Consider the following 11,111-nt stretch of genomic DNA (forward strand, 5'->3'; position numbering starts at 1 on the left):
TGCTAGAGAGCATTTGGATGATCCAGAAGAAGATTGGGAGAATGTCATATGTTCAGATGAAACCAAAATATAACTTTTTGGTAAAAACTCAACTCGCCGTGTTTGGAGGACAAAGAATGCTGAGTTGCATCCAAAGAAAACGCAGTGTTCTCCCAGGAGGAGGCTGCCAACGGTACCTGCCAATAACCTTTGGTCAGGTCAAGGGTGCTGATGTACCGGGCCTTTCCCAATCGGTCGATGAGCTCGTCCTCCCTTGGCATGGGATATGCGTCGAACAAGCTGATGTCATTCACCCCCTGGAAATCGTTACAGAAGCGGAGGCTACCATCCGGTTTGGGCACCAACACGATGGGGCTTCACCATGCGCTGTGGGACTCTTCCACAACCCCCATCCTCAGCATAGCCTCCACTTCCTGTTTCACGGCCTCCCTTCAGGCCTCCAGAATCCAATATGGCCCCTTTCATACTGTTTCCCCGGGCCGGGTACGGATGTGGTGTTCAATAAGGGTCGTGCGGCCTGGCTTCTCGGAGAAAGACCACCCTGTTCCGATCGACGAGCTCCCTGAGCTTTTGCTTCTGGGCCAGGTCGAGGTCCTCATTGCTCGGGACCTCCACTGGTTCCGTTGGTGTCCTGGGTCCCAACCATAACGGCCAAGGCTGTCCCCTTGTGCCACTTCAATAGGTTCACGTGGTAAATCTGTTGGGGTTTCCTTCTCCCCGGTTGTCGTACGCGGTAATTGACAGGTCCCAGCTTCTCGTCCACCTAGTATGGTCCGTGCCATGTTGCCAGGAAGTTACTTTCGGCCGTAGGGATTCTCAGGGCTGGGCTCCCCGATTGTAGACCTGGGCTTGGGTGCGTTGGGCCTTCTCCATATGTTTCCTCACAACTGGCCATATGGCTGTCATCCACTCCCGCATCGTATCCACGTGCTCTACCACGCTGCGTATGGGGGTCGGTTGGGCTTCCCACACCTCCTTGGCGAGGTCCAGTAGGCCACGTGGCCTCCTCCCGTAGAGGAGTTTGAACGGGGAAACCCAGTGGAGGATTGGGGTACTTCTCGGATTGAGAACATTAGATGGGGTAGTAGGTGGTCCCAGTTCTTACCGTCGTGCTCCATGACCTTCCGCAGCATCTGTTTGAGCATTTTGTTAAAGCGCTCGCTGAGCCCATCCGTCTGCGGGTGAAAAAGGAACTCCAGATCTGCTTGATCTACAGGAGGGCACACAACTCTTTCATTAGGTGGGACATAAACTCTGTACCTTGGTCTGTCAGGATCTCGTTCGGGTTGCCCACCCGGCTAAAGAGGTGGAACAGCTCCCGGGCGATTCCCTTGAATGCCCATAGGGGAATGGCCTCGGGATACCGGGTGGCATAGACTAGTATTACCAAGATGTACCTGTGTCCTCGTGCAGTCTTTACCAGGGGTTCAACTATTCTTAATTTGGAAATGGGGGTATCGCCAGTCACTCACCCCCGGAAGTAGCTGTCCATCCACCGCTATCACTTGGGTGGCGGCAGCTTTCAAATTTGGATCCTCACACTGGGCCGTCCCGAATTGTCCCCTCAGTTGGCCCCCAGCGGGGGTCTCGACTGGCCCCTCGAAATCGAGGAGGGGGAGGCTGGAGTCCTCCTCCAGGGGTTCCCTAGGGGGTTCGGGTTCCGGCGCCCCCTCTGACTCCGACTCCGGAGCCGTAGACACCTGCTGGTTAACTCCTTGGTGGCAACGGGGCAGTATTGAGTAGCTTGGATGAATAAGGTGCCCAGAGTAAACTGCCTGCTACTCTGTCCCAGATGCTAATATATGCATATTATTAGTAGTATTGGATAGAAAACACTCTGAAGTTTCTAAAATCATTTGAATGTTGTCTGTGAGTATAACAGAACTCATATGGCAGGCGAAAACCTGAGAAAAATCCAACCAGGAAGAGGCTTGTAGTTTTTTAACTCAGCACCTATTGTAGATACAGTGGGATATTGGTTATGTTGCACTTCCTAAGGCTTCCACTAGATGTCAACAGTCTTTAGAACTTTGTTTGAGGCTTCTACTGTGAAATGGGACCGAATGAGAGAGGAATGAGCCAGGTGTCTGGCAGAGTGCCACAGGCTCTGAGGCGCGGTCACGAGAGAGTTAGCTCTCGTTCCATTGCTTTTCTACAGACAAAGGAATTCTCCGGTTGGAACATTATTGAAGATTTATGATAAAAACATCCTAAAGATTGATTCTATACTTAGATTGACAAGTTTCTACGGGCTGTAACGGAACTTTTTTTACTTTTCGTCCGACGTTCGGCTGGACCTGAACGCGCTTTTGGATTTGTTTACCAAACGCCCTAATAAAATAAGCTATTTGGACATAAATGATGGACATTATCGAACAAAACAATCATTTATTGTGGAACTGCGATTCCTGGAAGTGCATTCTGATGAAGATCATCAAAGGTAAGTGAATATTTATAATGCTATTTCTGACTAATGTTGACCACCCAATATGGCGGATATCCTTTTGGCTGATTTGTTGTCTGAACACTGTACTCAGATTATTGCATGGTTTGCTTTTTCCGTAAAGTTTTTTATTAAAAATCTGACAGAGCGGTTGCATTAAGGAGAAGTTTATCTCTAATTCCATGTATAACACTTGTATTTTCATCAACATTTATAATGAGTATTTCTGTAAATAGATGTGGCTGGCTCTCTGCACAATCACCGCATGTTTTAGAACTACTGAACGTGGCGCGCCAATGTAAAATGAGATTATTTTTATATAAATATGCACTTTATCAAACAAAACATACATGTATTGTGTAACATGAAGTCCGATGAGTGTCATCTGATGAAGATCATCAAAGGTTAGTGATTAATTTTATCTCTATTTGTGTTTTTTGTGACTCCTCTCTTTGGCTGGAAAAATGGCTGTGTTTTTCTGTGAGTTGGTGGTGACCTAACATAATCGTTTGTGGTGCTTTCGCTGTAAAGCATTTTTTAAATCAGACACTGTGGCTGGATTAACGATAATTTTATCTTTAAAATGGTGTAAAATACTTGTATGCTTGAGGAATTTTAATTATGAGATTTTTGTTGTTTTGAATTTGGCGCCCTGCACTTTCACTGGCTGTTGGTGAGGTGGGACGCTAACGTCCCACATATCAAAGAGAGGTTAACCGGTTGCTTCCGGACCACACAGGCTATTGGTCGTCCCCGCTCTCTCCTTCGGACGGCTTGTACCTTCTTCCTCAACTCGTGCCCCCATAAGGCTGCGAACAGCGGACAATCCCGTCCTACTAGAAGAGGTACCGGCAACTCTGGCACTGCACCCACCGTCATCTGGCAGCTCCCTTGTGGCTTCATGATGTTGGTCCATACGGTGGAATACTGCTTTGTGTCACCGTGAACACAAGAAATGGACATCTCCCTACCCCTTTCGGTCTCCTGGTTCAGCAGGCTCGTGGTTACAAGCGTAACCATACTTCCGGAGTCCAATAGCGCTTCTGTGTCGTGTCCGTCCACCTTCACCGGGACCATGGGTGCAGTTGATTCGGGGTGCACCCAACAGGAGGTAACATAGTTCACGGCATGACCCACCTCGCCGCCGGGGCTAGCTGATGGAATTGACTCCTCTCCAGCTGGGAAATTCCAGGCAATGTGTCCTCGGGAGCCACACTGAAAACACCTCCTTTGGTCACCATCTACCTGGGGTCATCGGGGACGGGTCGGCCCTACCCCAGCCGTTTCTCCACGGGTTTGAGGTCCTTTGGCCCTGCCGACTGTTGGTTTGGGGAACCCCGCGGTGGGGCTGTCCTTCCGTCCCCTCGGATGGGTCGCCGATTTGTCCCGGCTCGCACTCAACAGGGCCTGCGTGTTATGATGCGTCTCCACGGCTTCCAGGAGGCCCTCCAAGGTCTGAGGCACACATAGACTCGCTGCCCTCTTCATGTGCGATCCAAATCAGATCAAATGTATTTATATAGCCCTTCGTACATCAGCTGATATCTCAAAGTGCTGTACAGAAACCCAGCCTAAAACCCCAAACAGCAAGCAATGCAGGTGTAGAAGCACGGTGGCTAGGAAAAACTCCCTACAAAGGCCAAAACCTAGGAAGAAACCTAGAGAAGAACCAGGCTATGTGGGGTGACCAGTCCTCTTCTGGCTGTGCCGGGTGGAGATTATAACAGAACATGGCCAAGATGTTCAAATGTTCATAAATGACCAGCATGGTCAAATAATAATAATCACAGGCAGAACAGTTGAAACTGGTGCAGCAGCACAGCCAGGTGGACTGGGGACAGCAAGGAGTCATCATGTCAGGTAGTGCTGAGGCATGGTCCTAGGGCTCAGGTCCTCCGAGAGAGAGAAAGAAAGAAAGAGAGAAAGAGAGAATTAGAGAGAGCATACTTAAATTCACACAGGACACCGGATAGGACAGGAGAAGTACTCCAGATATAACAAACTGACCCTAGCCCCCCAACACATAAACTACTGCAGCATAAATACTGGAGGCTGAGACAGGAGGGGTCAGGAGACACTGTGGCCCCATCCGATGACACCCCCGGACAGGGCCAAACAGGAAGGATATAACCCCACCCACTTTGCCAAAGCACAGCCCCCACACCACTAGAAGGATATCTTCAACCAACAACTTACCATCCTGAGAAAAGGCTGAGTATAGCCCACAAAGATCTCCGCCACGGCACAACCCAAGGGGGGGCGCCAACCCAGACAGGAAGATCACGTCAGTGACTCAACCCACTCAAGTGACGCACCCCTCCTAGGGACGGTATGAAAGAGCCCTAGTAAGCCAGTGGCTCAGCCCCTGTAATAGGGTTAGAGGCAGAGAATCCCAGTGGAAAGAGAGGAACCGGCCAGGCAGAGACAGCAAAAGGGCGGTTCGTTGCTCCAGAGCCTTTCTGTTCACCTTCACACTCCTGGGCCAGACTACACTCAATCATATGACCCACTAAAGAGATGAGTCTTCAGTAAAGACTTAAAGGTTGAGACCGAGTTTGCGTCTCTCACATGGGTAGGCAGACCATTCCATAAAAATGGAGCTCTATAGGAGAAAGCCCTGCAGGACCAGTTTGTTGAGGATGGAGAGGGTGGATACGTCGGTTAGGAGCCATGCCCTGGTGATGCACAGTAGGTCGCTCATCTGTGCTCGGGAGGATGCATCGGCTACGAACCTCCAGTCGTGGAACCCGTTGAGCCCGATGGGCCAGGCTGTACCCGTAGCGGCTGAGTATCTCCCGTTTGAGTCCGTCGTAATTAGCCGCCTCTTCGTCGTTCAGGTCTCAATACACCTTTTGGGCATTCCCCGAGAGGAATGGGGCCAACAGACTGGACCACTTCGGCCTTGGCCATCCTTCCCGTAGAGCTGTCTGTTCAAACGTACAGAGGTATGTACAAACTGTTTGGGATGTAATTCAGGAGACGCTCCTCCTTGCAGCATCCTGATTTCCTCAACGAGGTGGATGTTTTGTAATCACTGTTCCTCTAGCGTTCATTCCTGAACCGCCTGTTGTGCTTGTTGGGCCCGGACGAACTGAGCTATCAAGTCGTCCATGCTGATGCTGCGTAAACGTCAACACTGATCTGACCACGTTATCAGATTGCCCGCATTCTCCACTACTTGGGGCAGACCAGGGGGTTTGGTTGAGACGTTTACCCAGATCAGATATGGACAGAGAAGAATTAGCTCAGTTTCAAGGGTGTTTATTTAAATAATAGATCAAAAAGAAAAGTATAGGTCTCCCCCATGAGACCCTCTCCGGGATACCGTCTTCGGGGTTCCGGGTCTGGCTGTATCCTGTCGGGCACAAAACTGAACTCCCTCTTGTTACCTCTGCAACCGTCAACAATAGCATTGGTCCTTTCTTCCCCCACCCTCTCTGTGTGCTGCCCTTCTGGCAGCTTTACGGGCCTCGCACAGCTGGTGAGCAAGCCGCCCTTGATTACTCACCAGCTCCCAATCAGCACCAATTAGTCCTGGCTGGAGAGCTCGTCGAGACCTGGCACGTCCAGCAGATGGAGCCATCGCCTCGTGATGTATACTCCATCTGTTACCAGGCTTCGACGAGTCTCCCCCTGGTGGCTGACCTGCTGTACGCCACAATATATACAATGCTTTCGGAAAGGTATTCAGGCCCCTTGACTTTTTCCACATTTTGTTACGTTACAGCCTTATTCTAAAATGCATTAAATAAATACACACAATACCCCATAATGACGCAGCGACAACAGGTTTTTAGAATTGTTTGCAAATGTATATTAAAAGAACAGATAGGTAGCCTAGCGGTTAGAGCGTTAGAGCGTTGGGCCAGTAATCAAAAGGTTGCCTCCATCATTCTTAAATGGAATAAGTTTGGAACCACCAAATTGAGACGCTGCATGCAGAATTCTGCAAAAACATCCTCTGTGTACAACGTAAAACACCAAATAATGCATGCAGAGCAGAATTAGGACGATACCCGCTGATTATAAGAATCGAGGGAAGAGACGTTAGATCCTACAACCTCCTAAAAGGAGGTGATTCCCAAACGTTCCATAACAAAGCCATCACCTACAGAGAGATGAAACTAGAAGATAGTCCTTTAACTTAGGGCTGAGATCTCGTTAACAGCCAGTGAAAGTGCAGGGCGCCAAATTCAAACAACAGAAATCTCATAATTTAAATTCCTGAAACATACAAGTATTTTATACCATTTTAAAGGTAATCTTGTTGTTAATCCCACCACAGTGTCCGATTTCAAATAGACTTTACAGCGAAAGCACCACAAACGATTATGTTAGGTCAGAGCCAAGTCACAGAAAAACACAGCCATTTTTCCAGCCAAAGTGTGGAGTCACAAAAATCTGAAATAGAGATATAATGAATCACTAACCTTTGATGATCTTCATCAGATGACACTCATAGGCCTTCATGTTACACAATACATGTATGTTTTGTTCGATAAAGTGCACATTTATATCAAAATATCTCAGTATACATTGACGCGTTATGTTCAGTAGTTCCAAAAACATCTTGTGATTTTGCAGAGAGCCACATCAATTTACAGAAATACTCATTATAAATGTTGATGAAAATACATGTGTTATACATGGAACTTTAGATAAACTTCTCCTTAATGCAACCGCTGTGTCAGATTTCAAAAAAGCTTTACGGAAAAAGCAAACCATGCAATAATCTGAGTACGGCGCTCAGAGAACCAACAAGCCAAAAGATATCCGCCATAATGTGCAGTCAACAGAAGTCAGAAATAACATTATAAATATTCACTTAACTTTGATGATTGTCATCAGAATGCACTCCCAGGAATCCCAGTTCCACAATAAATGTTTGTTTTGTTCGATAATGTCCATCATTTCTATCCAAATAGCTACTTTTGTTAGTGCGTTTTGGAAACAAATCCAAAGTCAAGAAGCGCGTTCACTAGGAGCAGAAGAAATGTCAAAAAGTTCCGTTACAGTCCATAGAAACATGTCAAACGATGTATAGAATCGATCTTTAGGATGTTTTTAACATAAATCTTCAATAATGTTCCAACCGGAGAATTCCTTTGTCTGTAGAAAAGCAATGGAACAAGAGCTACCTCTCACATGAACGAGCATCACAAGCTTGTGGCACTCTGCCAGACCACTGACTCAAAGAGCCCTTATGAGCCCCTCCTTTACAGTAGAAGTCTCAAACAAGTTTCTAAAGACTGTTGACATCTAGTGGAATCCTTAGGAAGTGCAACATGACCAATATCCCACTGTATCTTCAATAGGGAATGAGTTGAAAATCTACCAACCTCAGATTTCCCACTTCCTGGTTGGATTTTTTTCTCAGGTTTTTGCCTGCCATATGAGTTCTGTTATACTCACAGACATCATTCAAACAGTTTTATAAACTTCAGAGTGTTTTCTATCCAAATATACTAATACTCTTATTCATCCAAGCTACTCAATACTGCCCCCAACCATTTAAAAAAAAAAAATGATTTCACCTTTATTTAACCAGGTAGGCTAGTTGAGAACAAGTTCTCATTTACAACTCCGACCTGGCCAAGATAAAGCATAGCAGTGTGAACAGACAACACAGAGTTACACATGGAGTAAACAATTAACAAGTCAATAACACAGTAGAAAAAAAATAAAAAAATTGTCTATATACATTGTGTGCAAAAGGCATGAGGAGGTAGGCAAATAATTACAATTTAGCAGATTAACACTGGAGTGATAAATGATCAGATGGTCATGTACAGGTAGAGATACTGGTGTGCAAAAGAGAGAGAGAAAAGTAAATAAATATAAACAGTATGGGGATGAGGTAGGTAAATTGGGTGGGCTATTTACCGATAGACTATGTACAGCTGCAGCGATTGGTTAGCTGCTCAGATAGCAGATGTTTGAAGTTGGTGAGGGAGATAAAAGTCTCCAACTTCAGCGATTTTTGCAATTCGTTCCAGTCACAGGCAGCAGAGAACTGGAACAAAAGGCGGCCAAATGAAGTGTTGGCTTTAGGGATGATCAGTGAGATACACCTGCTGGAGCGCGTGCTACGGGTGGGTGTTGCCATGGTGACCAGTGAACTGAGATAAGGCGGAGCTTTACCTAGCATGGACTTGTAGATGACCTGGAGCCAGTGGGTCTGGCGACGAATATGTAGCGATGGCCAGCCGACTAGAGCATACAGGTCGCAGTGGTGGGTGGTATAAGGTGCTTTAGTAACAAAACGGATGGCACTGTGATAAACTGCATCCAGTTTGCTGAGTAGAGTATTGGAAGCTATTTTGTAGATGACATCGCCGAAGTCGAGGATCGGTAGGATAGTCAGTTTTACTAGGGTAAGTTTGGCGGCGTGAGTGAAGGAGGCTTTGTTGCGGAATAGAAAGCCGACTCTAGATTTGATTTTAGATTGGAGATGTTTGATATGAGTCTGGAAGGAGAGTTTACAGTCTAGCCAGACATCTAGGTACTTATAGATGTCCACATATTCTAGGTCGGAACCATCCAGGGTGGTGATGCTAGTCGGGCATGCGGGTGCAGGCAGCGAACGGTTGAAAAGCATGCATTTGGTTTTACTAGCGTTTAACAGCAGTTGGAGGCCACGGAAGGAGTGTTGTATGGCATTGAAGCTCGTTTGGAGGTTAGATAGCACAGTGTCCAAGGAAGGGCCGGAAGTATACAGAATGGTGTCGTCTGCGTAGAGGTGGATGAGGGAATCGCCCGCAGCAAGAGCAACATCATTGATATATACAGAGAAAAGAGTTGGCCCGAGAATTGAACCCTGTGGCAGATGTGGCGGACTGCAAGAAGTTTTAAGCAAGCTGATCCTGGGGCTCTGTTCACAAACACAAACAGACCCAATGGATGGATAAATAGAGACGTTCAGGTAAAATATAGCAGAAGGAGAACCAGTCACAGGAGCCTACACCCTTAGAAAAAAGGGTACCAAAAGGGTTATTCGGCTGTCCCCATAGGAGAACCCTTTTTGGTTTCAGGTAGAACCCATTTTGGTTCCGGGGAAAATTATTTTGGATTCCATGTATTTGGGGAAAGGGTTCTACATGGAACTCAAAAAGGCTCTACCTTGAACCAAAAATGGTTCTTCAAAGGGTCTACCTATGGGGACAGCCTAAGAACCCTTCTAGGTTCTACATTTTTTCTAAGAGTGTAGGAGCAGGAGTCTGCCTGTAGGAAGCAATAGGATCTTTTCCCCTGATGTTGCTAATGGAAGTTGGATAGATTGTCAACAGTAATATCACACACAGAGCATGGGGAGAAAAGACGTATTGGTTCCAGTGAGAGTCTCACATATTAACCCCCCCATCCCACCCCAACAACAACACCCCTACTCCCCTAGTCTCACATAATAACCCCCCATTCCACCCCAACAACAACCCCCCTACACCCCTAGAGTTTCACTTACTAACCCCCCCCCCCCCCAACCATCACACCCTAACAAATAACAACCCCCCTACTCCCCCTAGCCCAATAGTCTACTCTCTCTTACCCTCCCAATAAGTCTCTTGGAAGGAAATGTGGGGAGTTAGTTGATTCCTAATCCGCTCCCCTTCTCGCTTTGTGCTCACACATCAAGAGTCAGATTGATCTGTGCTATCATATGGAGGCCCTTTGACTGCAGAGCAATCATGCTCTGTAAGACCTGCGAGAGGAGTGTGTGTGTGTGTGTGTGGTGGGGGGAGAGATATGTTTATTACAATCAAGTGAAACCATTTACATGTGACTCACTTGTCCCCTGTGTATCGAGGGAGGTGTAATTGGCTGGAAGACAAAAATTTGCAGATTGATTTCAGTAACACGCCATACTTTGAACCGTAACCCACAAAGAGATCAAACACAAAAATCGTACCCTTAGAATTGTAACAGAAGCCATATGCACAGCTGAATGTGGTATTGTTATATCCAAGAACAAGGACCTACAGACTACTAATCGTTATGCACATTAGAAGAAGGATGATAAGTCAGGGCTCTTGGCAATCATATAATTCGTGAACAGTACAGTATAGTTATGTCATTATTTAATGCTATATAATGTTAGATAATATTCTCTCTCTCGATCTCTCTTGAACAAAGAGTCACAGATCCAGTTTAGTGACAGGCCACTGAACTGTTATAGACAGGTTGTTTCCCTGTTTTAAAATCACATTTATGCCCATCAGGACTTGCATTAGCCTTTGAATCCTTGAGTGGATTAGCCTAGTCATTCTATGGTCAGTGGTCTGCTATTCATGTACTCTATCATATTGCTTTTTAATGGTGAAGGGCAACTGTGATTCCTGTCAGTACGCAGATGATTACTGTTTACAGTCTAGAATATTGTCATTTAGATGGCATTTGTTGGCACTCAATAAATGACAAGAATAAATGCGTATTTTCAAGGTCAGTGTGCGTTTGATGCATATTGGGTATTGCTGTCATAGTTTGAGGATATGCTGCCTGTCTGTCTGTGAGATATCATTCTGCCTCCAAACTGTCCCTCCCTCTTTCTTGCGGCGTTCCCAGCTGAGCTTATGTCCTATTTAAAAACATAATAATGTGCTGGCTAATATAACCAGCCACTCACATCAACTCAAAAAGGCCCTTCTGAGCCAATAACTGTCGATTAATCTGGAAC

Source organism: Oncorhynchus clarkii, chromosome 16 (genome assembly GCF_045791955.1).
Source record: "Oncorhynchus clarkii lewisi isolate Uvic-CL-2024 chromosome 16, UVic_Ocla_1.0, whole genome shotgun sequence".
NCBI lineage: Eukaryota > Metazoa > Chordata > Actinopteri > Salmoniformes > Salmonidae > Oncorhynchus > Oncorhynchus clarkii.